At 40.4% G+C, this 26,563-nt stretch overlaps 1 protein-coding gene across 5 annotated transcripts in view; it reads left to right on the forward strand.

Annotated features, from left to right (window-relative positions):
* The first annotated feature begins 377 nt into the window (after window positions 1-377).
* The window catches only part of mgat4c (mgat4 family member C), a 164,158-nt gene continuing 137,972 nt past the window's right edge, over window positions 378-26,563 (forward strand). For 2 of the 5 annotated variants that reach the window (XM_037539717.1, XM_017690685.2), the window contains exon 1: window positions 379-941. The gene's annotated coding sequence lies outside the window, so the exon portion shown is untranslated. Of the gene's footprint in view, window positions 942-9,085; window positions 9,285-26,563 lie in introns of those variants that run through there. The other 3 variants (XM_037539718.1, XM_017690693.2, XM_037539716.1) reach the window with 2 other exon arrangements.

Below are 26,563 nucleotides of genomic sequence, written 5' to 3' on the forward strand. Positions count from 1 at the left end.
CGAATGTTATTCTGCCTAATAAACAAAAACTAGTCCCCAAAGGAAGCTTATTACTGTTTTTACATTTATGACTGTTTTATCACTATCAACCTTACATATAAAAACAGAAGACGTGTAGGTTCACTGGTGGTTTTGGGTAACATTTGTGTTGTAGACATGGTGACCAGTGGTTCCCATCACCGCCACTGTAAAGAAATCAGAGTCTGTAAATTGCACTACAATTAACCCACATCACACCACTCTGATTGACTATGTTTATCACATCACAAGGTCTAAATTGTTCGCCATTTTTGAAAATTTGGTAGAATTCCCCTTTAACTGGCCACTTCTGAGAGTACTAGCCAGTTTCTGCTTTCTTTTGCGTGCTGCTCTATGAAGACATAATGAAAACAGGCTAATTTCAACCAGCACTGCTACTTCGTGAGCTTGTATGTTAGAGGCAGGTTGTAGGTGTGTAGACAGGGCTTTGTTCTTGTGTAGTCGACGTAGCCTTCCTCATAAGCAGCCTCGCAATGTTATGACTGCTTTACCTTGCCTGAGCTTTGCCTCATGCGGAGGCTCCTCGGTATTCTCCCTCAGTCAGCAGTCAGCGGGAGTCTGAGAGGAGGAAGGCACGGAAGCCGAGATCCGCCGACCACTCGATCATAGTAACATGTTATCTAACCCGAAATCTTCATAGAGGCTGCAGTGTTGGGATTCGAGTCTCTCGGGGTTGTTTTCGCCGAAGAACAGAGCGTCGCTGTTAACCTGACTAACATTTCGCCGCGAGATTGCTCTTACTGACCGCGCGCGCGTGTGTGTGTGTGTGTTTGCTGCTGAAACAGTCATTCGCTGCCACACAGCCAGTCCATCTGCCCCTCACAGCCCTCAGAATGTGCCAGCAGCGGAGTTGAAGATGCCAGTCTGGATTCCCCCTGAGAGCTCGCCGAGTGCTCCTGACGGTAAGAAGACACACTTTATTCTCAGCACACCGCTCATTTTATCCATATTAAATAACAGACAGGCTGAATCCTGTTCGATGTTTGTCGTCAGAGGGCTCGCACCTGCGATATCTACCTTTAAGCCATTAGAAGCAGCCCTCCGCTTTAACCCTATCTCTCTCTACCCCTCTCTCTCTCTCTCTCTCTCTCTCCACGCATCTTCCAGCCACACGAAGACAACGCTGGAAGTTGTTTAACGCGTCTTCCCTTCAGATTTATTCTCGTCTGTTCTCTCATTTGTTTGCCCGTTGTTCAGCCCGGAGTGGGCTATTCTCAGGCTATTCTCAGGCAAAATGGTAGTGACTCAACTCCACACAAACAACTGCAAAAACTGGCAGAGATACATGCCTCATCTTTCGCCTGAGGCTAAATGAAAGCTTATTATGGTTCAGTTAGTAATTAGCCTGGTTTGCATCAGATTCGGAGCTGTCCTTTCCGTGCCGCGTCTTTGAAGCTTTTAGTCTGAAGTGTCCGTTTTTCTAAACCACAGATTCCAAAGGTTTATCCGAGCTGTGCCTGTAAACATGCTTTTTTTGTGGCTGTACTGCTGTGGAGAAATGCTGTGAACTTCTGATCAGCCTGAAGAAGTTTTACAGAATCTAATAGAGCTCACGGCATATTGACCTCAGCACAGCATGCTGTTTTCCAGGTCAGAGAACTGTGCTGTATGAGCTGTCCCTCTGTTGTGGTTGAGCTTCAAATGAAAACCATAGTTCAGACTCAAATTACTGAAAGTTTTCAGAAGCATTTACACACAGTATTAACTCTGTGACCACGGTGTCTCCCTGTGAAACAGCACTGCTTCCCCTTGTGGTCACTTACAGCAGCATTAAGTCAATCATAGTGCTGTTTTTTTACTGATCCTATTGGAAGGTTCATTCTTCTAGTTTATTCTAGTTCATAATTAGGGGTACTGCCCTGCGATGGACTGGCGACCTGTCCAGGGTGTATCCTGCCTTCCGCCCGATGACCGCTGGGATAGGCTCCAGCACCCCCTGACAGAGAAGCAGCTTAGAAAACGGATGGGTGGATATTAAGGGTACTCAGTAGGGTGGGCAAGATGATGTTTGTCATTATCGTGATACAGTGTGTTCACACAGTCCTTTTATGAGCCTATCATGGATATTGTCGGTATTTAAAGAACGCTGAAAGCTACATATTTCATTACAAAGAGACAGCGTTAGGCCTGTTCCTGCATCAGGGGGAGCACAGTATGTGAGTCGTTGAGTGAAACTGCTCTATTCATTTTTGCCATTTTTCCCCATCCCTTGTGGGCTCACTAGTCCAAATGTAGAATGTCTGAAAATTAATTTCACAGGGATGCAGAAAACGTTACTGTGTGTGCTTTCAAACTGTTGACCTTTCTCACATAATTTAATGCCAAAATATTACTGTAGCCCGACTGGCTGTATTCGTTCACTGAAGCATGTACAGAAAAGTTGTGTACGCACATTTCCCAACTTACAGATCTTTAAGAAAGGATGCTGTTCTGATACCGACATCAGGAGACGCCATAAGAAAACCATTTTTCCGTGGCGTTCAGGTTTACTGTATGAAGTAATTGTCGGTCAGTAGGCTGACATAAGACTCACGATTGTTAGTTCAGATCTATATTAGTGCATTAAGACCTCTGACTTCATAGTCAGGTAAGCAGATGCTGAACTTTCATTTCCTTTTCATTTGTCCACTTGTCCTGTGCCCATGGCCTAATAACATGAAACCTGAGGCCAGGATGATGTGCATTATTAGTGAAATGGAGCTGATTTATCACCAAAGCACTCTCACTGATTAACTGATTACAGCAAACTCGACGAAAGGCATATCATTTGACACTGTTTGAAATGGTGTTGTTGTTTATTGACATCCAAAACAGTACATTTTAAGGAAGGACAATTTGAGCAGCGTTTCCCGAGCCATGTTGTTTGTGTCGTCCTAGTCTCACGTCGTTTCATCACATCAGGTCAGGAGGATCTTTTTTGCACATTTAGATATTGCGAGTTTGTAAATGTCAGTTCTCCCAAACCCAGTGAAAATAAGGATGCATGACTTTGTAAGACATGACTTCAGCTTAATCTTTTATTACTGTCTTAAGAAAATGTGAGCAGTGGTCAGGACATTACTATGGCAGGCATCAGTGGTGCTCTCAGCCGTCCGGATTTGGAACTGGCCTACATGTATAATGCATCAACTATCTGATTCTTCAGCTTGGAGCTGTGGCTCAGGGAGAATGCGTCTAATGAGAGCGGTATTTGAGATGCAGGGAAACCCTTTTGTGAAAGGAGATATTACATGCACTGGGAGAGGAAAGGAGCTGGTGGAGGGATGAATTCATGCCCATATTCCAGGTTTATTATAAGGCTTCACTCAGCTCTGTTCTGTCCAGGGTGCACTGAAGACTATCAAATCCACTGAGGGCGGCTTTCATTGTAAGAGAATGGGGATGTGCTGTACCCTTGCTTTTGTCCTTGCCCTGTTCCAGACAGCTGGAATTTGGATGTTGAATTAGCAAATGTGAGATAAATTCCGATGAGCTATTGGAATATTTTGTGTTACAGGAGTGGAATTGTGAAAGTGAACCTAAATCATGAAAATATGATGAGAAGGACCCAAAGTTGATGCCGATAAGGTGGACATCATATTTGACAATATTTTTACAATGCACACTTTTTGAGCGTTGACAAAGTGAAAAAAAATGGCAGTGAAACATTACATTTAATTTTAATGTCTTAAAAATTCTATAATTGATAGAGATGCATAACAATAGAATCGAAGCAGTATTGTCAGGCATTTACTTTTTAAAAAAAATCACTGTTTGATTTGCTTTTCATTTATTTTATTGCATTCGCAACCCTCTATGAATAAAAGTTAGATTTCTCTGTAATGTTAATCTAATTTCTGTCTATTAGTTTATGTACTGATATCAGCATTGCCAGATATATACAAACAATGGAAAAACACTGGACATGAACTAACAAGGCAGAAAAGGTCAATTCTGATTTCAGGTTGACTTTAAAATGATGGAACTGCAGAAAAAAGAAATCCACCTGTTACTGCACAGTTTATGCAGGTATTATCACCTTTTTTCCAGGCTTTCTGTAATTGATTTAAATCTATCTTTTATGAGACATGAAGATGTTTAGTGTTCTAGAAGTACTTAAAATACCAGTGAAATGCTTAGAAAAGTATGGAGTTGTGACGTGTTTTATCCACGAGAATCTTGACATATCGTCAAATCGCTCACGTCTAGAAGGAGAGCATTAACTCCGCTATGTGCCTTTTCAGGGCTGTCGCATTCGTGACTGAGTTATTCACTTTTCCAGTTAGACACGTAAGGCAGGTTTAATAAATCTGCTTTTCTATTACAATAAGTAGAAAATGTACAGGCTCTCAGCTCTGCTGTTTCTTGAATGGCTTTGCTTGAGCCTCCTACTTATCTCCGGTACGAGTGTCTTTTCCTGCGTGAGTGAGCGGCGTCTGACGTGGAAAGTGCAGGGCTGCATTATTCGACAGACAATTACACACACAGAACGCTCGCATCTCAACACACAAACCCATTTGTGCCGAGGAAAATGCTAATTAGCTGTCCTATTTTAATCTAGTACAGAAGTGCTTTGACATGGAGATGTCAGGCTGATTGCCCTGGAGGATTAAGGCGCCTATCAATAAGTGGAGCAGGTGGCCAAGGTGAGCCAACAGAAGCCCCTTTTCTCTCCCATATCAGCAGAGCCTTCAACGCTGGCAAAGCCTCTGCTGCTGATTTCCCGCTTCTTTGCTAAGAAGGCTCAGCCTGAGAAGCTGTTAGGTTGCTATTAACCTATACATATCACAGATGCAGGTTATTATTACTTTGTGAAGTCTAAACTTGCACTCTGCTTAAGCATTTTTCCTTCACTCTATTCAAGGGTGTGATTTAACAAGGGCAAGGTGTTGCCTGGTTGCGTGGGAGTTCTGCTGTAGCACTGCTGGTGTGATGCTTGTGAAAGCACTAATTGTGTCTGTCTTCCTCTCTGTGAAAGGCGAAATTACCTCTTCCAGAGGGCTCTTAACGTAGGTGAATTGAATTTTCTCTGCATGAGGAAGCAGTTTAAAGAGGCGCGATTTTTGGCAGGGTGGTTTTGATGAATGTGAGCTGAGATGGCGAGAGGAAGAGCAGGATTCACTGTGCAGTCATGAGGGAGAGGAAGGTAGGAGTGATATGGACCATCTGCCAGCCTAAGCAAATAATATTTTTCAGAAACAGCGACATTATACAATTGCATAAACAGCCTTTTTAAAGGGAGAAATGAATGACTAATATTAGAGCCAGATATGTTTCTACGCGCTGTATCACCATCTCATCTATAAGACTAAAGTTCATACTTGATCTAAGTAATCGCGACTGTGTCTCACTGGGCTAAGCCAAGTTCTATTTGAAATGAAGTGGTATGGCAGTATTATGCATGATTAGCTACACCAGAACAGCTCTCGTGCTCTCGAGGTTGGAGGAGGTCTGTAAGTGCCATTCATTGAGATGTGATACGTTTATACTAAGCCCTTTAAAAAATAGGGCATAATCAGACTAATGTTCATATTGATCATGTTTCCAGAAGCGAATGACTCCAAGGGGAGCAATTAATTAAGCTTATGTGCTAATGATGTTTGTTTTAATAGAGTAAGTGCACTTATGTTTTAGTATAGTGTGGACCTTGGGTTAGGTTGATATTTCATGCTTCGCGCTGATCTTTTCTGTGAGGCAGCTCCTCCGTGTGGTGTTTTATACTCAGTAACCTTGGACCTTTAATGACACCCTAAGAACAAATCGCCATCTCGGTGATTAGTGTGGTTACATTTTACATTTCACTAGTTGAGCTGAATATTAAGCTTCAGGGGCTTTGCTTAGACTTTTCTGATTCAGCTGGCCTTGTAACAGTCACAGAACTGAGTCATGGTTAATAAAACAGTGGTAATTAAAGCACTTAAAATCAGATTTTATTAGTCTCATATTGTTATATGAATTCAGTATCCTTTTTCATTTGTGCTCTAATTATTTGTTACTTATTTGTATTTATGTTTTATTTTAATTTAACTCAACTTATACTTATTTGTGCTATTTCATGTCTCTGTTTGTTTATTGTGTCATAATCTTGATTGCTAGTGCAAAGACACAATTTTCTTGTCTATCCATCTGTACAGCTATCTATGTGTCTATTTATCTATCCAACCATCCCTCCACCCACTGACCCATTTATCTTTCTATCTGTCTATCTGCCTGTCTAATGCATTGGCTTCGGTATATATGATTTTAAATGGTGGCTTAGAGGTGGTCAATATTAATCATTTTTAGTATCACAATACTCTACAGAACAATTCAGAGCATAAGCCGGATATCATGAGTACAAAAAGAACATGCGTTATATTATTAGTCCTTTTTTATTGAATTTAATGCAACATAGAATATAAAGAAATCTAAATAACAATCATAGTATTGATAGTTTTTGCCACTGTTTTGCCTTTTGCAACGTATAAAATTCCAGAAAACTGAATATTGTGACCCATATTGTGTGAACATGTCATGAAAATGTTTTCAAATATTATGAAATATTGTGCGAACTCGCTAGTAGGAACAGTACAAGTTTATGTAATTGATGGCAACATTTTGGTCCGAATGTTTATCTGGTTAATGTTAAAATCTACCCCTTCGTCATCATAATTTTCTTGATGTTTGTGCTTAATTGATTGTTGTGGTGTTTGTTAGCAGTTGTGCAGGCTTTATCCTCGCTGGACTCCCAACATATTAAAATATGCTTGACCGGTATAACAATGTCAGCATTTAATAGCCTATTAAACACTACATGTGCAGGCTTATACCTGATTTCTATCCCCCAAAAATGAAAATCATCAGTCCTGTCGTTATATAGACAGACGTAATAATGTTCGGATATGATTGGATAAATGCGACAGATGTATATTTATCTGTCCTTCATTCATGTTGTTCTGCATATAGAAGGAAGGCATTTGTTACACAGACTCCACAGTTATAGTTCCCCCTAATGTGCTGCTGTGTAATTCATATCCACTTTTTAAGCTGCCTTTTGAAAACCTTCAAAGTACCTAGGCTTGAGTAGTAGTAGCCTGTCACTGTCCATTTGCTATCTACCCTAAAAGCTGGGCCTGTATTGCAAGGCATTTTTACATCCCTGCAGGCTTTTTTGTGGCAGTGGTACTTTGTGACCACTGCCACACTGACCATCTCGAAACATAGAAAACACTGCACTCTCAACTTTGCAGCAGGATGCCACAGAAGCACATAATAATGCAATCCAGTGAATCATCTTTCACCCAAATCCATCCGGAAGCAGTGCCAGTACATCATCTTTTGCAAACAAGTTCCAAGATGACAGTTAAATTGGCAGAAACAATTGCTTTTTTCACAGATAACATCCCCCATAAATTTGCAACCAATGTTCTTCCTGTTGCTGTTACAGATGGAGGTCATTTAAATATGATTTGAGTTTATGAATGTACTGTAGCACATGTGCATGCTTAAACAGTCACACACAATCAGAATGGACATTAAGGGCATTTGTAGATGACTAAATAATGCAGTCTGCTTGGTGCTTTTGTTTGCTTTAAGAGGGATCTCATGCATTCGGACTACAAAAGCTAGCCCATTACGCTGCACATTAATTCCATGCATTACACTCTCCAGCCTTCAGGGGCCTTGGGTGTTGGCAGTTACATGAAAGAAATACAGGGAGCATGCTCAGATGAGCTCTCTCCATTCAAACTCTCCTGCATTCTCACATCTATGCCTTTAGGAATCGGAGAGCAGGAGAAAATCAGCACGCGCTTGGCTGGGATGGTGACCCTCTTATGAGACCAACCGAAGCTAACCTCCAGAAGCTTCCAGATTGCTACTAGTCGACAAAGATGAATTATTGAAGGTGTTATTTAGGTTAAAAGAATAAAGAATGAAGATCTTAGCTTTCGTTTTAGTATTAATGCTGTTTCATTAATGTAATAAAAACAAGTTGATGTGCAGGGAGTGTGGAGATGCGCTCCAGCTGAGTGGGAAAAGGACTACGGAGACTGCGATGTCTAGTAGCTAATAGGCAGCCTGTCAGCTCTGAGCAGTTCCTCTTGCTCAAAAGGAGGCACGCGAAAAGTTCTCCATGAAATATGCATCAATCAGAGTGAAAGGAAGAACAAAGGCAAAACTGTGTGTTTGTTGGGAAGGGCTGTGTGTGTGTGTGTGGCGGGGTTTGGTGTGGGGGGGTCGGAAATGCTTACTTATTAAGCAGCATCCCCTCCTGTGCCAGCTGTTTAGATTGCGGCTCTGCAGCAGACTCAGATACCGAGGAAATAAAACGCATGATCATCTTCGCTGTTGACATGACAGATGAGCAGCAGAGTGAGCTCTACCTGTAATGGCGTTTGTGCCCATGTTAAGATAACCTAACAAGGACAAGGATTCACGTGCTTTCTTCTCTGCCACCATCATTCAGACAGAGAGGAATGAAAGTAATTGAGTGTTGTCTAATGAAGTTCATTTTTCAGCTCATTCATTGTCTCATTGTCTCAGTTTTTGAGTTGAATAGTGTTTCTGTGTTTTTTCAGTGTATTTATATCTCAAGCGCAGTCATGCTCTCTTTCTTTTTCTCTGTCTCGCTCCCTCTCTCTCTCTCTCTCTCTCTCTCTCTCTCTCTCTCTCTCTCTCTCTCTCTCTTTCCCTCTCTCTCTGTTATTTCATGCTTTTAGGAGCTTGACATGTCAATTTGGCTGCTGGCCTAAATGTTGGAGCAGACCAGAAATAAGCATTGTGTGGGTTGATGTCACTCAGCCAGTCTGCCTAATTGACTTCTCACCACCTCCACCCCTCTGGTACACACATTTTCATTTGGCACCTCTGGAATTGATCTCATGAATTTTTGATACCTGTCTTGCGACCGGTCATTGTAATTAGTTGTGTCTGGACCTCATGTCAGGATGTCAGGCTTCATTTCACAATATCAGAGGACTGTGCCTTTAAGAAAAGCTGCAAAGTGGCAGGGAAAGAAAAATGAAAACCAATAAGGAGCAAGGTTTGCGGGAGGAGTTGAAGGCACTTTGGAGAGACGCTGAGAGAGAGAGAAGCTAAGAGAAAGGGAGAAAGAGAAAGAAGGAGGGCTGTGTTGCTTTAGGAGCTGATGGCCATTATGATGAATGTTTACTGCACTTTTTGAGAGGCAATTATCTCTCCTGTGTGAGTCATGGTGATCATTTAGGCAGGTGAGGAGCTTCAAGCATAAGCACGCACACGCAGAGGAGGACACAGCGCACAGACTGGTAAGAGTGTCTGTGCTCTCTCTCTCTCTCTCTCTCTCTCTCTCTCTCTCTCTCTCTCTCTCTCTCTGTCTCTGATTTTCTTTCATGTGACCTCTTGCATGTTTGCACACTGCTATGTAGAAATCTGTGCTGTGTGTAATATTATAGGTAGGACTCTGCTTTTTTTTTTTCTTCAAAGAAAATCCATATTTTTTTCTGTAACTTTTTCAACTGTTTTTTTTACTCTCTCTACCTTATTTCTCAGCCTCTCTCTGTCTTGTTTAGGGTCCGTGTCTAATAATGATACATTTTATATGTAGAGCCAGTAGATATAAAATGTGCACTGGCCATTCCAAGCCAGTGAATCTTGATGCCGAATTTCTGGCCAGAATAGGAGAAACACATTTACCATCAACAAGCCCACTTGAGTACTAAAAACAATCAAGTGTTGCATTGAAAAAAGAAATGTTTATTAAAAACAATAATTAGAACATTGCTGTTGTGGTGATGGTGGTGGTCCCCTGTCCTGAGCTGGCCCACCCTGATGGCATCCAATCGAGGTTGTTGTCGTTATGTACTGAAATGGTAGCCTCTTAGTGTAACATCAGTTTATTTTCAAACGTTTATTTAAGACATAGAGTGGTATTAGCAAACGTCAGCCAGTGTATTGTGCCAGTATGTATGGTGCCATGTGGACCAGCTTGGCGGGGGACCACAGCGCTGCCGCTCACCATCACATTAGATATCTCAGTGGTTACAGTTAAAAAATTCATCCAAATTGGTGCAGTTAGTTCCACGTCCAACCAAACAAACTTGCCAAAAGAGAAAACGAATCCAAATAAAAATCTCCAAAGCAGGTGACCAAGTTCTGCATTTTTGATGGCAAATCTGTAAAGTTTAGTGGCCAGGAACTTCGGGCAATAGGTCATTTCTACCTTGTATTGCATGTGCCTGTATAGAGGAAACAAAAGTCTGACAATATCAAGGGAAAAGGCAATGAAGTTCATTGAAACACAAAGAGTTAAAAACCTTAAAAAAACTGAAAAATAAGACAGTACAGTATAATTCACAGAATATAGTGAACTGTTAGGACACCATCAAGATTCAAGAGTTTTATTGTCATGTGCACAGCAGATCAGGCAGTTACACTATACAATGAAACTCTTACTTTGCTGTTCCTCCATTCACCAAATATAATCTTACTATAATCAAGTAGATTGTGTATACATATTAGACACAGTTGGCTCCGTGATAAATGATTTGTATCAGGATGGCTGCTGTTTGTGCTGCATTGGCTGGGTAGCCGTTTTAACGTAGAGTATGTGTCATTGGATGCAGGGTGGTCCGGGCACTGTATCCGGCTGCTCTAACCGTGGTGGTCTGGGGGTGGAACAGAATACAGCTAATAGCTGTTATTGGGGGGTTGGAGATTGATGACCCTCAGAGCAAAGCATTGTCTGCAGGGCAAGCCAGAACCATAAATCAGAGCGAAGTGGGTCAGGCCAGGTCAGCTTTTCTCCGCTCGCTGCAGAATCACCTGAGCGTGTCACACATCTCTATTCCACTCACTGAGAGCAGCATTCTCCCTTGAGTCGCAGTTAACACAGCACAAACGAATTAACAAATGAAAAAGGGAGAACGACAGATGTGAAAATTCGATTGCTTTTCAGAATGTGGTACGTTTCACTTCTATATCACTGCAGTGGAAAATAGAAATAGGGGTTGTAGAGAAGAGGCGGAATAGCACAGCAGATCTTTTCTCTTAATTGGACAGCAGGCAGAAGGTCCAGGCTGAATGTGTGCTATTCCCTGGAGTGTGTCATGCCTGGTCTAGTCTCCGGTCTCGGGTGATATGGCTCAGACAGCAAAGAGCCTCTCATTCACCTTTGCATCACTGAAATGCAGCGATCCATTTGGACACATACGCATCAGATTGGCAAATTCTCATGAAATCACTTGCTGAATTATGACTCAAAATAACCTTTTCAGTTCTTATAATGCAAAGTATTGATGTTAAAGGGGCCATATCCTACATTTTTCTTGCATTTTGTTTGTCCTTGATGTCCACTTATGACATTTAGGTGTTCTTATGTACCACACAGGTTATTTTTACATGACCTCCAACCTCTCCAACCTCTTCGTCTGGTAGAATTAAACAGGCTGTATACACACACACACACACACACACACACACACACACACACACACACACACACACACACACACACACACATATGTATATTGGGTTCTGTATGTATGTATGGAGAAATGTTAATCGTGTTTACGTGCTACATCCTACATCAAACAGTGTAATTGGAGTTTCAGCTGATACGAGTCCTTTACTATGTGGGTTCAGGAGTAAAACAAAAGTCTTAGTGTTAACTGCATTGTCTTGACTGCAGCTATCTTTACGTTCCAGAGGACTCGGTTCCTCATTAGAGCAGCTAAATCATATTCTGCAAATACAGCCCAATTATTTAAACATCTTGTTACAGAACTGAAATTGTTAAGCCTACCAGCAGCTTGTCATCCTTTGGACAAAAACAAGTTGGTTTTATTAGTAATATTCAGCTGCTGATGCATTTCATTTTGGGATACACAGAATTAAGGTTAATTAATTGAAGCAATGAAATGAAATAAAACTTTTTTTTTTCAATATGCCTGAGCAGTGAAGAGGATTGTCTGTGTTTTGATGTTGCCTGCTCAGTGGATTATGCTTACCCTGCTGTATCTCTAACAGTAGGTTATTTGACCTTCTACAGTAATGCAAATATTTATCAGGGTAACTTATACCTCATTGCAATTCATAGATGTGCAAATCCATCATAATCAAGCTTCCACTTTAACTGTATACACAGCACTTCCTTTAAAGTCTGCTCTGCAATTTCTCACGTCACTGACCATCCATCAAGTCTCATGTTTTTAAGTACATGCTGTAGGTTGCTGCCCCTTCTTCTCCATTATGTACTAAAAAGCACCAACCTAATGTGCATGTTCCACACTGAAAGCACCTATAGCCATGTGTTGTCTGTTCACAGTGTGGGGAATCCTCAGATGGCTCATGAAGACTGGTTGATATTTGACTTGGTGGAAAAGTGGAAACAGTGCAGAGAGCGAGAGGAGCACTGACCTTTCAGAGGGGAATGTTAATTTAACTGCTGTATGAAAAGAGCGTGTGTGGCTACTGAATGCCAAACATGTAAATGTTACTGGTCCCCACTGACTGGTTGTTTACTAGTGGATTAGGTACAGTTCAGTGGCTACTAAAAAGCATATAAGCTTCACCCTCTGGTGTTATGTGTTCATTGGTGGGTTCAGAATATCTAATTGCCAGTCAGGTTCACAAAGTTCACAAGAAACCACTATAGAGTGCAGCTCTGTGATTTCTTAATGCTTAGTAATGTAACAAAGCTAGGAATGCTACACACCATGCCATCTGTCTAATACAACTAACCTATGCGTGTTGGACAGAAATTGCTGTATTAATGTGCAGAAAATATATGGCTCTTTTATCATTTTCTCAGATATTGCGATACGTTTTGCAATATGTTAAAAACACACTGCATAGATAATGGGATAATATGGCTAAAGATTGGTCTACATTTAATAATATAATATAATATAATATAATATAATATAATATAATATAATATAATATAATATAATATAATGGTTCAGAGAAAACCCACAGGAGCCGTCATCTGAAACTGTGGTTTGTCAAGATGCACACAACACACTGTAAAAACACATTTTGATTGGTTTTTTAACCACCAGTTCAGCAGATGTTACCTGCAGACAGGTTAATACGCAGGTTTCCTCCTGGAATCTATTGCTGAATTCCAGAGCGCTTCCACTAAAATGATGGAAACCATGGTGGTTTTTAATATGAAAAGCATGCAGACGTGGCTTTTGGGCATGTACAAAAGTCACAACTTTGAAAATAAGAGTGAGAGTTTTCAAAAGAATGTTGAGATATTATATGTTATATTATTTAGATTTACATTATGAATTCAAAATGAATTTGTAGGCTATAAAAACCAAAAATCAAGATGCAGCAAGAATCATTTTTTAGTTGCATGACTTTAACTCAGACTGAATCAGACTGAAGTTGATAAACATTAACAGGTGATATATTGCCCAGCACTAATTTTCCATGAATTTCCATTCAGGAAAACACTGCAGGACATTCAATATGTAGTCTGAATAATATCTATTTTGACATCTGTTCAGATGTATTGTAGCTGTTAATGTGTCGGAGTCACATGTTCAGTGCTGGATTTGTCTGGTATACGTTGTTGTTAAATCCAGTGAAGCTCCCAAATCACTGATGGAAAACCTCAGCCGTGTTCGGTCTGCTTTGTTATCAGAGACACTGCAGTGTTTGTGTGCGTATATATCTCCATATGTCCATGTGTTTGTGTGTTGGTGTGTGGGTTCACAGCCTGTGTGCATGTGTTTATGTAAGAGAGATAAACAAGATGGAAATTGTTAAATCATGTATTTGTAATGCTTTGCGTTCACTGGCAAGCTTACAGGTCAATAGACATAGATTTTATCTGATTGTACTGAGTACAGTATGCCTGACTAGGTACTGTAACAACTGGCTGGTTTAATTCTCAGCACACACAGTCCTCAGCAGCGGAATATTATACTGGCTAGATATTGATCCTTGTTTTGTGGCCGTTTTTGGTGGGAAAAAAAATTGCGTTTTTGTGTATTGATCTGTTTGGAGTTGGTGGGGTTTCAGGATTTACGCCTGGTCGACAGCGTACTTAGGTAAAATATCAGGAGAAAGGCTTCTGTTTCTGCACATGTTGATATTGTACTGATGGCCTATGGAAAACTAAGATTAAGGCCCAATCCCATTTCAACCCTTACCCCCACCATTTAGCCCTTAGCCCTCTGTTTTGCGCATTCAAGTTGGGCAAGGGTGACCCGATTTTTGCTGAGATAGAAGGGTAGGGTGAAGTGTTAGGGCTTCATGGTCCACCAGATGGAGGTTTTTCAGAGGCACACTCCAAACAGAGTGTCATGAGGGAAAAAAAACTCGACCAAAGAAACCCACAAATGTGAGAATTTTCTCCATTAAAAAATACAATAGCCACAGTAATTCTTTAGTTTAATGTCATTTCACTGTATTATGGTCATTTTCTTCATAACAAGCTTAAAAATAGCATGCTAATGTCTTGGTAGCTAACTAGCTGACTTTCCCGTTCCACCTTTAATAGTCCAGCAGTTCCAAGCATATGTGTCTGCAGCCCAGAGAACCAGTGGCTGTAACGAGTGGGCGGAGACACAGCCAATCATTTCTTGCATCGGCCAATCATATAACAGATGAACTGTCAACCAAAACTTGTATTGGCCAATCACAAGTGTGAATTACCGCTCTCTGATTTTGTGCATCAGCCAATGGTTTGAAGGAAAGTGCAAAAAGGTGTTACGCACTATTCAGGCATGTGGAAGCGGGATGATAGTTTGAAGTTCCTTTAAATATCACCTAATTTTTTATTTTAGATGAATATATTATTATAACTATTGTTTCTCTTATATACACAATATGTAATTCGTTAATTAGTTTTTGCTTAATTAGTTTGTACTTAATTCGCTTTTTCATGTATCTTTACTGAAGTATGTCTATTTTGGGCGATTTTTTTACTCCACCACATTTCAAAGTCACGTCTTATTTTTTACTCCACTACTTTGTGTGAAATCTGTCATTCCTTTTGGTCTATGTGTGCATGTGTACATGATTATATGTACATGCTTATGTCTCTTTGGCCGGTAAAGGAGGATGGAGTTCATGCAAACACTGACTGACTATCACACATAAAAGATCACACATCAGCTAGAGGATTCCATTTAATGTACCTACTTGTTGAAAAAAGTCATAGAACCTATTAAAAGTGTCTGTTGGTTCCTGGTGGTTTTCAGCTAATGGTGTTCTGGGTTGATATCGCAGTGTAAGGGATTCAGACCATTTCATCAGGGGTTCTGGGACTGATTCCATATACAGTTGTTCGTTTCCTAATGGTCTCTAACTGCAACCATCAAGCCAATTCCCGTTAGGAAGCAAAACCATTGGGTTTTATTCCTGACGGTTCTAATCGTCTTCAGCGTGGCTTTCATGAGTTTCAACAGTAGTGTGTTTGTTTTTTCTGCGAATGAGCCTGACATTGTTTTATCGTCGTGGTTTTATTTTTAATGTTTCCATATTAAATGACCTTATAATTAGTCTGACAGCGTTAATATACATTCAGCGTAACTCTTGTCGTCCAGCAGTACGTGCTTCGCTGTTTTTCCCTCACAAAACCAACAAAAACCCTCTTGTGTCAGAGCGGCGCTGACATCGTTAACGGGCTGGTGGTCCATGTCAGGCTGAGCGTGCAGGTCTGCAGCCGGACCCTTAGATTGGCTAATGCAGAAAATGATGGACAGCTCGCTGTAATCTGCGGTTGGCCAGTGCAAAATGTGATTGACGGCCAATAGTAGTTATTTAATTGGTTGATATAAAAAAATTATTGACAGATACCCAGCCCCAGTTCCCTCCCCTTTAAGGCTCCGGTGTGCAGCATTCCCCTTCTCAGCAGTTCTGACACGTGAAGCGCCAGAATGTGACTGCTGCTCCATTTAAGGTGGAGACAAGACTTCGGCCGACTATGCTGGACAGTGCTGGCAGGATGGACACAGGATGGATAATAAAAGCAATAGCAAAGAGGAAAGTTAGAGTTCCCCTCGTAAGAAGACTTAATAAAGTGATATAAGAGCAGGAGGCTACGGGGGGATTTGAAGCTTTGACTGCTAGACAGTGAGGCCCAAACATCACTGACCACGTTCAAAATCTGGGCTCATTCATTTAAATAAATAAAGAAAGTGTTTTAGAATTTTTTAAAATTTAAAACAACAAAAAGCTTAGGGCATAAAATTCTTTAAGATTCTGCGCTATCTCAAAATCTCTGTTCACGAATTACTAAAAATTCTGAAAATCATGTGTAAATTTAAAAAAAATCTAGATTTTACTCAAATTTTTCAGTTGGTAACAGAATTTGTAATGAAATCATTAGCATTAAATTATAAAATAATTTAAAATAGAAACATTTTGAGTAGTGGTTTTAGACGTTTAGACCCCACTGCATGCAGAAAGTGGTTGTAACATACAGTCGTGGACATACACTACGACTGTTGTTCTCGTGGGCGCTGATGATGAAACTACATTCACTCTATGGAAATGACATAATCTTAATGCTCATAATGTTTTGAATTATTGAAGTCAATAAATACATTATGAAGCTTCTTTTGTCAACTCAGAGGAAACAAATGCAACAAAATGCGCTGCTTTTAAAATGAAAAAAAAATCTTTTCCTCTCTCTCTCTCTCTCTCTCTCTCTCTCTCTCTCGGTCTCAGTCTCTCTGTCTCTCTGTTCGTTTTAGTCTCTAGCCTTCTCATCTCCGTCTCCCTAGCTCGCTCTCCCTCTCTGTTGGTGTCTGTCTCTCTCTCACTCCCTCTCTTTCTCTCTCTATTGGGGTCTTTCTCTCTCTCTCTCTCTCTCGATCTCAGTCTCTCTGTCTCTCTGTTGGTTTTAGTCTCTAGCCTTCTCATTGGTCTCCGTCTCCCTAGCTCGCTCTCCCTCTCTGTTGGTCTGTCTCTCTCTCGCTCCCTCTCTTTCTCTCTCTCTCTCTCTGGATCTCTGCATCTCTGTTGGTCTCAATCTCTCTCTCTCTCTCTGTATTGGTCTTTGTCTCTCTCCTCTCTCTCTCTCTCTCTCTCTCTCTCTCTCTCTCTCTCTCTCTCTCTCTCTCTCTCTGTATCTGTTGGGGTGTCTCTTTCTGTCTGTGTATCTCTCTAGTTGTTTCAATCTCTGTGTGTTTCTATATTGGTCTCAGTCTCTCTTTCTCTCTATTGGTTTAGTCTCTATCTATGTACTAGTCTCAGTCTCTCTCTCTCTCTCTCTCTCTCTCTCTCTATTGGTCTTAGTCTCTCTCTCTTTCTGTCTCTCTATGTGGTGTATAAGGCTGTACAGAATTAATGGGCGGTAGATGGGAGGGCTGAGGTGGACCAGAGAGATTAGCTATAAAATTGACACTGACAAATCTCATACATTACGGCTTCATGGGAGGCAGCCGTCGCCACAGGAAGTGGAGGGGAGGCGGGGGAAAAGGTAATGCTCTCGATAAAAGGCACAATGTGTCCTTTATTAACTGCCAGTTTCATAGGGTTGCATTACTGAAAGCTTTCCTCTTCAAATTCAGGACCATATGTTTGCCACTTATTTTGATGCTAAAGCTAAAGCCCTGATAGCATTTAGACATTGCAGGAGTTTGTATAAGATTTGAAATGTTAAACTTCAGTCCTGAGTAGTTGTGGAGAACTTTTGCTTTTTTCTGGCTGAGAAAAGCATCACATTACTAAAATATGACAGCACTGGGTCCTCTGCAGCCATAGCAACTGCATTCAGGTGTGTGAACTGAAAATCCCACTTTGATCCGTATATTTACCACACAAAGAGTGCACAATATTTATTTTAAACAGTAGAAAATGTAATTAATTTGAGTCATAACAGCCATATAACAAAGCAAATACTGGCAGAACTGTTTTATTTCCCTGCAGAATTGTGCTTTTCTCCCTGGTTTTCCTTGTTGCATTAAACCAGCTTGTTTTGGATATGAATCCCACTTATTGTGTTCTCTAAATTAGGCTTTGGTTTTTGATGTTTACTGAGGCTGTCTGGATGCTCAGTCCATTAAATAACGGAGATTAATGGAGAAAAAAAGGGAGCAGATTTGTAAATTGCATGCCTAAAGCATATTGTAATTGCACTCACTGCAGTATTCAGAGCTTCATTTAAACTTACTCGCTTTCAATTCCACTCATGAATAGTAAATGTTTATGTACATCTTTAATAATAGATGAAGTGCAAATGAACAAACTCAAATGAATCTTAATCTACATTGCAGCGGCAGTAGGAGGCAGAGAGCGGCTTGGCTTTACGGGGTCATGAACAGAGTCGTAGAGTTTCCTTCGTCATGAGTAGGTTCATGAAATTTCAGCTGTCCATTTATTGCTGTATAAATGACTGCAGTTAATAATTTGCTTTTTGTTCATGGAAGTCATGGTATGGAACTATTAAACTGTTAGTTTTAAGCATCTAAATCAGCTGTTTAGCTTTTTTGCTTCCTAGCTTTCGATCCTTCGTAGCTCAGGGCTCCCACACGCAGACTGTACGTGTCCCATTGTAACAGTTTCCTAAATAATTTGTATTATTATGGATAAAGAGGCGCACACTTCACATAACATGAGTAACAGTATCTGGTGCTTATGTTTATTTGGTTGAATACCCAGTTGAGTCCAACTGGGTATTCCTTATGTACTTAAGCAAAAGTTTGTGGACACCAGCTCATCCAGTGTTTCCTCCAAAATCAAGAGTATTAAAAAAAGTTTGTTTTTTTTTTTTTCCTTTTTTTGCTGCAGTAAAAGCCTCTATTCCCCTGAGAAGGCTTTATGCTAGATGTTGGAACATTGCCATGAGGATTTGATTGCATTCTACCACAAGAGCAGGTCCTGATATTGGATGATTAGTCTTGGATCACACATGCCACTCCGGTTCATACCAAAGGTATCGGTTGGTGTTCCATCACTCCAGAGAGCACAGTTCCACTGCTCCACAGCCAACTGCTGGGGGCTTTGTGCTCCTCAACATTGGCACGTTTGGCATTGGGCATGGTAACCTTAGGCTTATGTGGGTTGCATGTCAGTTGCACTTTTCTGTGTGTCAAAATTTCATATTGAATGGACCAATAGAAATGATCCAAAATGGCCTAGAATAAGATCTTGTTCCATTAACTTGCATTCAAAAGGGTTTTGTTCTTGGTACAGTGATGCTATGTTTGCATACCACACCACAGGTATTTATCAAACATGTGGGAAACATGGGTGTCTACTTACCCAGCAAATGACAGATACAGCTCACGCTAAAAGAAGCAAGCATTAGTCACTGCTGTGCTCCAAATGTCAAAAGACCAGTGACGTGAGTCAGTGAACTCTTATTCTGCTTTCTTTCATTTACATGCATGTGGCTCAACCCAGTGGATGAAAACGCACCAGTTCTCATTGCATTTATTACTAACAGTTGCAGAAAAAATAATTACGGTCAGCTCGAATAATGATCAGATGATTATGTAATAATCGTGACAGGCCTAATCACAGGTCTGTATTGCATGTCACACTCAGTAGTAATTAACACATGCTATTTTTTTTTAGAGTTAAGAACTAATTTGTGAATAATTGTAGCAGAGATCATGTTTCTACTTGATTTATTGAGTCTTCCCTTCACAGTTCTGCCGTATCTTGTACTGAGAATTTAAAAATGTTTATAATTCCCTGCTAATTGATTCGAGCCCAGCATGGAAGATGCCAAGACAGTCATTGTGTAAAATATAATGAATGTACATTATTGCTATTCATCTCTGCGTGATACGTTTGCGATATGATACGCTGTACAGTGAAGATGACAAATCTACCAAACAAAATAACCTCAGTGTAATGTGTGTGCATCTCATTCCAGTGTAATTTCCGTTTCCTCATGCTCGACTGATAAAAGAATATTTGTATTTGGGTGTGAATATATGATATATATGAGTATTTGAGATCAAAACAGAGCAAATGTGTTTCCTCAGTAAGCCACATATTCATCTACATTGCTAATTTGATTGAAAGCTTGTGATCATGTGTGGTGTAGCCTCGTGTGTGTGTGTACAGTGTACAGACCGTACGTTATGTATACTGTATGAGATGTGGCAGTCTGGTGAAGGTGAAATCCCCCTTCTTCACTGGCTATTAAATGAATAACAGCCTTATTTTTGGTGGTGGAGTGGTGCTTGTTAAATATTCATGGCCAAGTCATGTTCTTAAAATATAACTCATTATCGCTCCCAGCATCTCTAAAGTTCTTCTGCTCTGTTTTCACACTCTGGCTGAGATTCACAGCCATGTTCCCAAACAAATAAAATGATCTTCTCTGCATGAACCATTACTAACTATAGTACACTGCGGTATGTATGAGGCTTGCTTGTATCTTTTTTTTTTAGAGTGGATCCTGGATTAAGAATGGATCATCAGATTTCGTGAAGGGACGGGCAATATGAAGATATGCTACTGTGATAAATTGCATTAAGATATGCTGAGGATATATCATGAGAATCATCAGTACTTCCAGAAATGAACAACTGTAGGACATAAAAAAGACTCAGTATAGGAAGCCTGTAAACCATCGTGCTCAGTAACTGCATAAACTGTATAGTAACAAGACGCTGATTGGAATCCATCATCTTATATCATTCATTTCTCTGATTCATTTGATATTACCTCTTGTTATTACAGTATTTTGAAACACATTGACTAAAATAACATTGCGTATGAAAATGATGTTATACAGTGTGATTGAAAGATTTATTTGATTTCAAAATGATTTATTTCACTTGTAAATCATTACAGAACAATGCAGTAAATTGTATTGTTTAAGTGAGCATAAAGTTTATTACGTAATTCTACAAGTGCTCAGTATGAACCTCCTCCAGCTGTGCGGACATCAACGCGACAGTCAAACTCATCCGTACTCGATCGAACATGTTTGGTGTCACTGTGGCTCTTTCACTGCGTTTTCGGAGATCATCCAGTGTTGTGGGACCAACGACGAACGCTCTGAGCCGTTGGAGGTTCACTGCCGGTGAAAATCACGTTGCACAGTTATCACAGATTCACTCTTATTGAAGTGGAAAACCCAAAAGCTCCACGAGCCCCTCTTTCAAGTGGCGTGTGATTGGTTCCTAGACACCTCACGGTTGTAAAAATATGGATTAATCTTTTTTAATCACCCTGTATTTTTTGCTAGAGCTGTCTGGTTTCTCTGTGTTCTTTCATTCTAACTGGTTCCCACAGATTACCAACTGGTCGTTTTCTGTATGCGGTTTTGGGGAATAACTTTGTGCTCATACCCCATCCAGTAATGAGATATCAGCACGCAAGCATGAAAGGCTGGCATTTAAAACCACTGTATGGTGTCTCACAAACAAATTACTCAAAATGAGGACATCTTAGCTAGATCTTAGCCTGTCTGCTAAGCTATTTCCATATCCTCTGGAGAGAAATCAAGCTCGGAGCTGTCATCTAAGAAGTCTGGTAAGTGACAGACAATACACAGATTCCTTAGTGGCAGGCACAGCAATCATCTGCTCTGACAACGCCACATGTCCTTTGTCTTTCTCTGTATATTTAAGCGATCGGTATAAGAGGTACATCACAGAATCCTCATGAGGCTTCCTTTTGCAGAGCAGTGTGGGGAGAGTCTGCATTAACTATTGATGACATGGATGATTAAAATTTGAAGGCATTTCAGAGTGTTACATTAATGGTTCTGCGGCTGGGTCAACATAGGGATTGCAAGATGCCTGATACTTTTAAGTTTAATGATACGTACTGTATGAAAACATGTAACACAAAAATGGCTAATGTCAGATGTGTAATTAGAGGATCTGGCCCCAATTATTTGGGTATTCATTTATGCTGGTATGTCCTTATTTAGTATTCAGAAGCTTTATCTTTTGTTAACCCTTTAAACCCCACCACGTTTCTAGAACACTAGTGGATTGGTGGATGTGTAGCAGTGTTCAGAGTCAGAGTTTGTATCATAGAACTAAATATATATAAAAAAAAAACAGCCAGTACTTAACGATGGCCTAATAATAGGCTATAAAACATAGCATACCCAGATGACGTCAGCTAAAGGCTGAACACAGCCACAATTCCCTTATGATTTAGCAAATCATTGCTTTACTTTGAAAGACCAAAGCAAGAAGTCAGTGAAATGTTTTAAAATTGCGAACAGTGTGAAGCGGCCAAGTACACATTCATTTGTTTTGGCTATAGTTTTGACATTCAGGAGAAGAAGCTGAGTGCATCCTCAGTCACTTGATTAGCCGCCGAGGAGCTGAAAGACGGAAACAGGTAGCAGAGAGACAGAAGAGAGACATGAGGAAATGAAAATATGAATGGCCATAAATCTATATGAATTTGGAATGAAATGCAGAAGTAATTCACCGAGTCCACAATCCTGATGAGATTTATTTTCACCTGGAAAGATCATTTATTCACAATTGAATTAAAGTTGGACCACAAAGTTAGCAGTGGGATATGAGCTTGGCTATTCATTCAGCTGACCTGCCTTTGAAAACAAGGTCCAGGTAGGCAGAGATTCTACATCTCTCGGCATTTTTGGGCATCCATAATTAAAGTGGTGAGTAGCGCTGTCGCCTCACAGCGAGGAGGGCCAGGGTTCGATTCCCCGGCCGGGCGGCCAGGGTCCTCTCTGTGTGGAGTTTGCATGTTCTCCCCGTGTCTGCGTGGGTCTCCTCTGGGTTCTCCGGTTTCCTCCCACAGTCCAAAGACATGCAGTCAGGCCAGTTGGACATGCTACATTGCCCCTGGGTGTGACTGTCTGTCTGTCTCTGTCTGTCTGCCCTGCGATGGACTGGTGACCTGTCCAGGGTGCATCCTGCCTTCCGCCCAAAGACTGCTGGGATAGGGTCCAGCATCCCCCTGCGACCCTGACGGAGAAGCGGCTTAGAAAATGGATGGATGGATGTATGTGCAAAACTGTTTGTTACACACACAAAAAAAAACTAGTATCAAACTTAAAATGATTACATGTTTATTAAATTATTCACTATGAAATAAATACAATCATGATTTTAAAGGTATTTTTTGAGTACTCTGGAAACAATGAGTATTGAAAGTTTGCAAAATGCCATTCTGGCCAGCTCTAACATCTGCTAATGCCATTTTTGATACCAGATATGCAATATGTGTGATCTTCATTGTGCACCAAACTTTTTTTTTTTTTTTTGTAGTGTTTTCAACAGCTATATATTGCGTGGTTGTGAAATCTGAAGGCGAAGGAGCAGGAGGAAGCAGTTACATGCCATGGCAGTGTGAGACAATAGATGGAAGGGAAGCAGATGAATGGGAAGGTATGGTTGAAATCCAGCCATGCAGTGAATGCATGAAAGGCTTGTGTGGATGTGGAGTCTGTATATAGGCTGCCAGGCGCTGTGTGGAGGGATATGAAGAGATAGCAGGCTGAAGTCTGCACCCATCTCTGGCTGGGAAGATTAACTGAGGGAGGTGGTAGTGGTGAGACAGACAGACAGGGACAAGCATACAGTGACGGAACAAGCTAACTCTTTTGGATGCTTTCCAAATATTCCACAGTGGAGTAGGACACAGTGTACAGTTACAGATGGTCTGTAAATAAAAAGTGTTTTTTTTATTTTGTGCTTAAAAATTTCACAATTTTTCCTCATTGCCTCCAGTCAGTGCATAGAAATCCATCAACAGCGCACATTATTTTAAGTATTGATTTGCCATCAGGTATTGGGTAATATATACAAATATAATACTGGGCTGCCACAAGCAGAATTTTGGAAATGATTAACCAAACATTAACATTAGTTAAAAGAACTGCAGACTCTTACTCTACTGCAAATAATGTTATTTTTATTGACTGTGAAATGAATCATTCTGCCAAATTATTAGATTAATTATTATTAGACATCTACAAGCATTATGCCATGTTCTGTTTAAATCAGAGGCATTGCTGCAGATGAAAAGAAGCTGAACATATGCAAAATCACATTAATGAGTGCTTTGTGTTGAGAGGTGGCTGTTCTAAACCCTAACCCCTAAATGTAACTTGTTAAAGTAATACGTACTTTTTAATCTTTTTGTTGTCAGAAGATTTTAATTTATTATAATAAAAAAGTTATTTAAAAATGCTGTCCCACATTTTCATGTCACTATTGAAACATAGAGCTTTAATCCATAGGTGGAGCCCTATTTTAGACACACCCCTTGAGCAGTTAGATATCATTGTTTTGAGAGTGTCCCAAACTCTAAGAATCAGTGTGTAACATTCAGATTTGTCACTACTGAAACACATTTTATGAAATTGCATAAACATTTTTTCTGTTTTAGTACCGAAACAGTCATTACTGAAACATTTGATGAGCTATAAAATCACTCAAAACAAAAGGATTTTGAAAGTGCAAGTAGGTTAAAAGTCTGAAATGTGTTTTTAATTCTGACTTTGAACCAGTTGGGTAGAATAATCCATTTACTAGACATTGTCTAGCACTAGTTCACTTGAGGAGGGTCACAGCACTGGACCGTGTTTCCCATTGTCTAACACAACTGACTCAGCATCAGCATCAGCAAAGTACAAAACTCTTTATATTTTGAGCAGGAAGACTTGTCTTAACATATGTTGTCATTAAAGGCACTAACGCTCCTGTTAATCAGAGCAGTGGGAAACTAGAAGCATGTACAAAATATTCCTGCACAAATGTTTTCCTTTGGCCATACCACACAGCATCTGGTACAGAGAAACATTGTGTAAACTTAACATTTCTATGCTATGAAAGCGGTTAGACTGCCTGATTTCTGCCAACGTTTGTGTTCATTTTAGACAAACAAAGCATTTGCCGTGAACTTCTTTTGCAGAAAACACGTGCAAAGAATCAAAGGCGTTTCGGTATGTTAGCCTAAGGCAAATATGAGGAATCTAACATTCTCAAAATACTAAATTACTCCCACCACAGCTCTGGAATTAAGCCACTTTCTCCTGATTCCTGAACAGAATTGATGGACGAAGCCTCTACTACGCTGTGCAGTGTTATGACCCTCTAGGACTAGATTTAAGTAACATTTGTTAATCATCAATTTCCCTATTGGGAAGTGTATGTGATGGTGCCACTTAAATATACTGTTGAAGAAATGGCTGTGCACACGTTAGAGGGGACACATTGCGGGAACAGGTCCCACGTGGCCCCCGAGGGAACGGCAGTTAAATGATCTGGTCCCCTCTTGGACAAACGGCTGTTCAATCATCCAGAAGAGTGGAGCCTCAGGGGGGGGTAAAGAAATATGTTGTGACTGTTGCAAAACAGCATGAGAATGCAGCGTCCACACAAGTGCTGCATGGTTTAACACTTCATCAAGCTGCAGAGAGCTGTATTGATAGATATTGGACCAGGGAATATGCACATTTCAAAGCACCGCGTGGCTCGCCTGTCTCTGTCTCTCTCCACTGTAGACAAACTGCTCATGCACAGAATCACAGTGGCACCAACAGCTCTTGGCTGGTGACATGAAAACACTGTCCCCAGGCAGTGCCTGAGAGTGAATACATTAACTGGGTCTGTTATTGCTTCTGTAATATGGCAGATATCACTAACCCTCTGTAGCTTGCGCTGAATAAATTATTGTTTTGATACATTCTGCTGTCAGTCAGTTCACCCTTTCTTCAGCTTCTCCTGACAGTGTAGGGCCTCTGTGCTGAAGTTATAACCTGACATTTACCAGAGTTTGTTCTTTGTCGTTTGTCATGTTATCAGCTCAGCTTTTAAGGTAGACGTGGAGGCCTCAGATTAGAACTGCAACAGAATGATCATTAAGTCTGCGAGTCTGATGCATTTTGGCATTAAAGCCAAGGACAGTCGGAATTGTTTTCTCTAAAAATGAAGAATTAAAGTGTTTGAGTAAATTTGTAATTTACCATGCGAAAAAATGAACATTCTCCCTGACTTTGATTTTAGAGTGCGATGTATGTGCATGTTGCTTTCAAGCTGAGGTCCACATGAATGCCTGGCCTTACTAGTACTGTGTTGAGAGGTCTATTCAGTCCTCTTCTGTCTAACCTTAAATTCAACCAGCCAAAGATAAGTGACATCCCAGACTAGGCATGCTAAGAGTAAGGCCAAGTCCGGAATGTAAGTGTTCAGTTATTAGATCTTGAATGTCAATGATGGTGTCTTCAAAATGCAGCCATGTGTATTTAAATTGACCTATGTCGACCTATTGCTTTGAAGTGTGTGAAAATAATATGCGTTGTGTGATTACAGTAAAGAAAACTGCAGAATAATTTCTGCCTTCCTCATTTTTTAAGGCTTTGATTCATCCTTAACATCGCATTTGTGGAGACTCCAGTTTCCTTAGCTGGAATAACTGAGAGGAAGAGAGAGAGCCCTGTTATATTCTTTGAATTTGCAAATAATCACAGGATTGTATGTTCATAACAGTTGGCAATACTGGTCATTTGTTCACTGTGTACAATTTAAACCAAACCAAGATGCACACCATTCATCTTGATAAATGTGAGTGGTCTATACTTTCTATGTACATTTACCTAATGAGACCACAAATCAGTTGTGTAATGCAGTGATTCTTAAACCAGTCCTCAGAGCCCCCCAGATAG

Source organism: Pygocentrus nattereri, chromosome 7 (genome assembly GCF_015220715.1).
Source record: "Pygocentrus nattereri isolate fPygNat1 chromosome 7, fPygNat1.pri, whole genome shotgun sequence".
In the NCBI taxonomy this organism is placed as follows: Eukaryota; Metazoa; Chordata; class Actinopteri; order Characiformes; family Serrasalmidae; genus Pygocentrus; species Pygocentrus nattereri.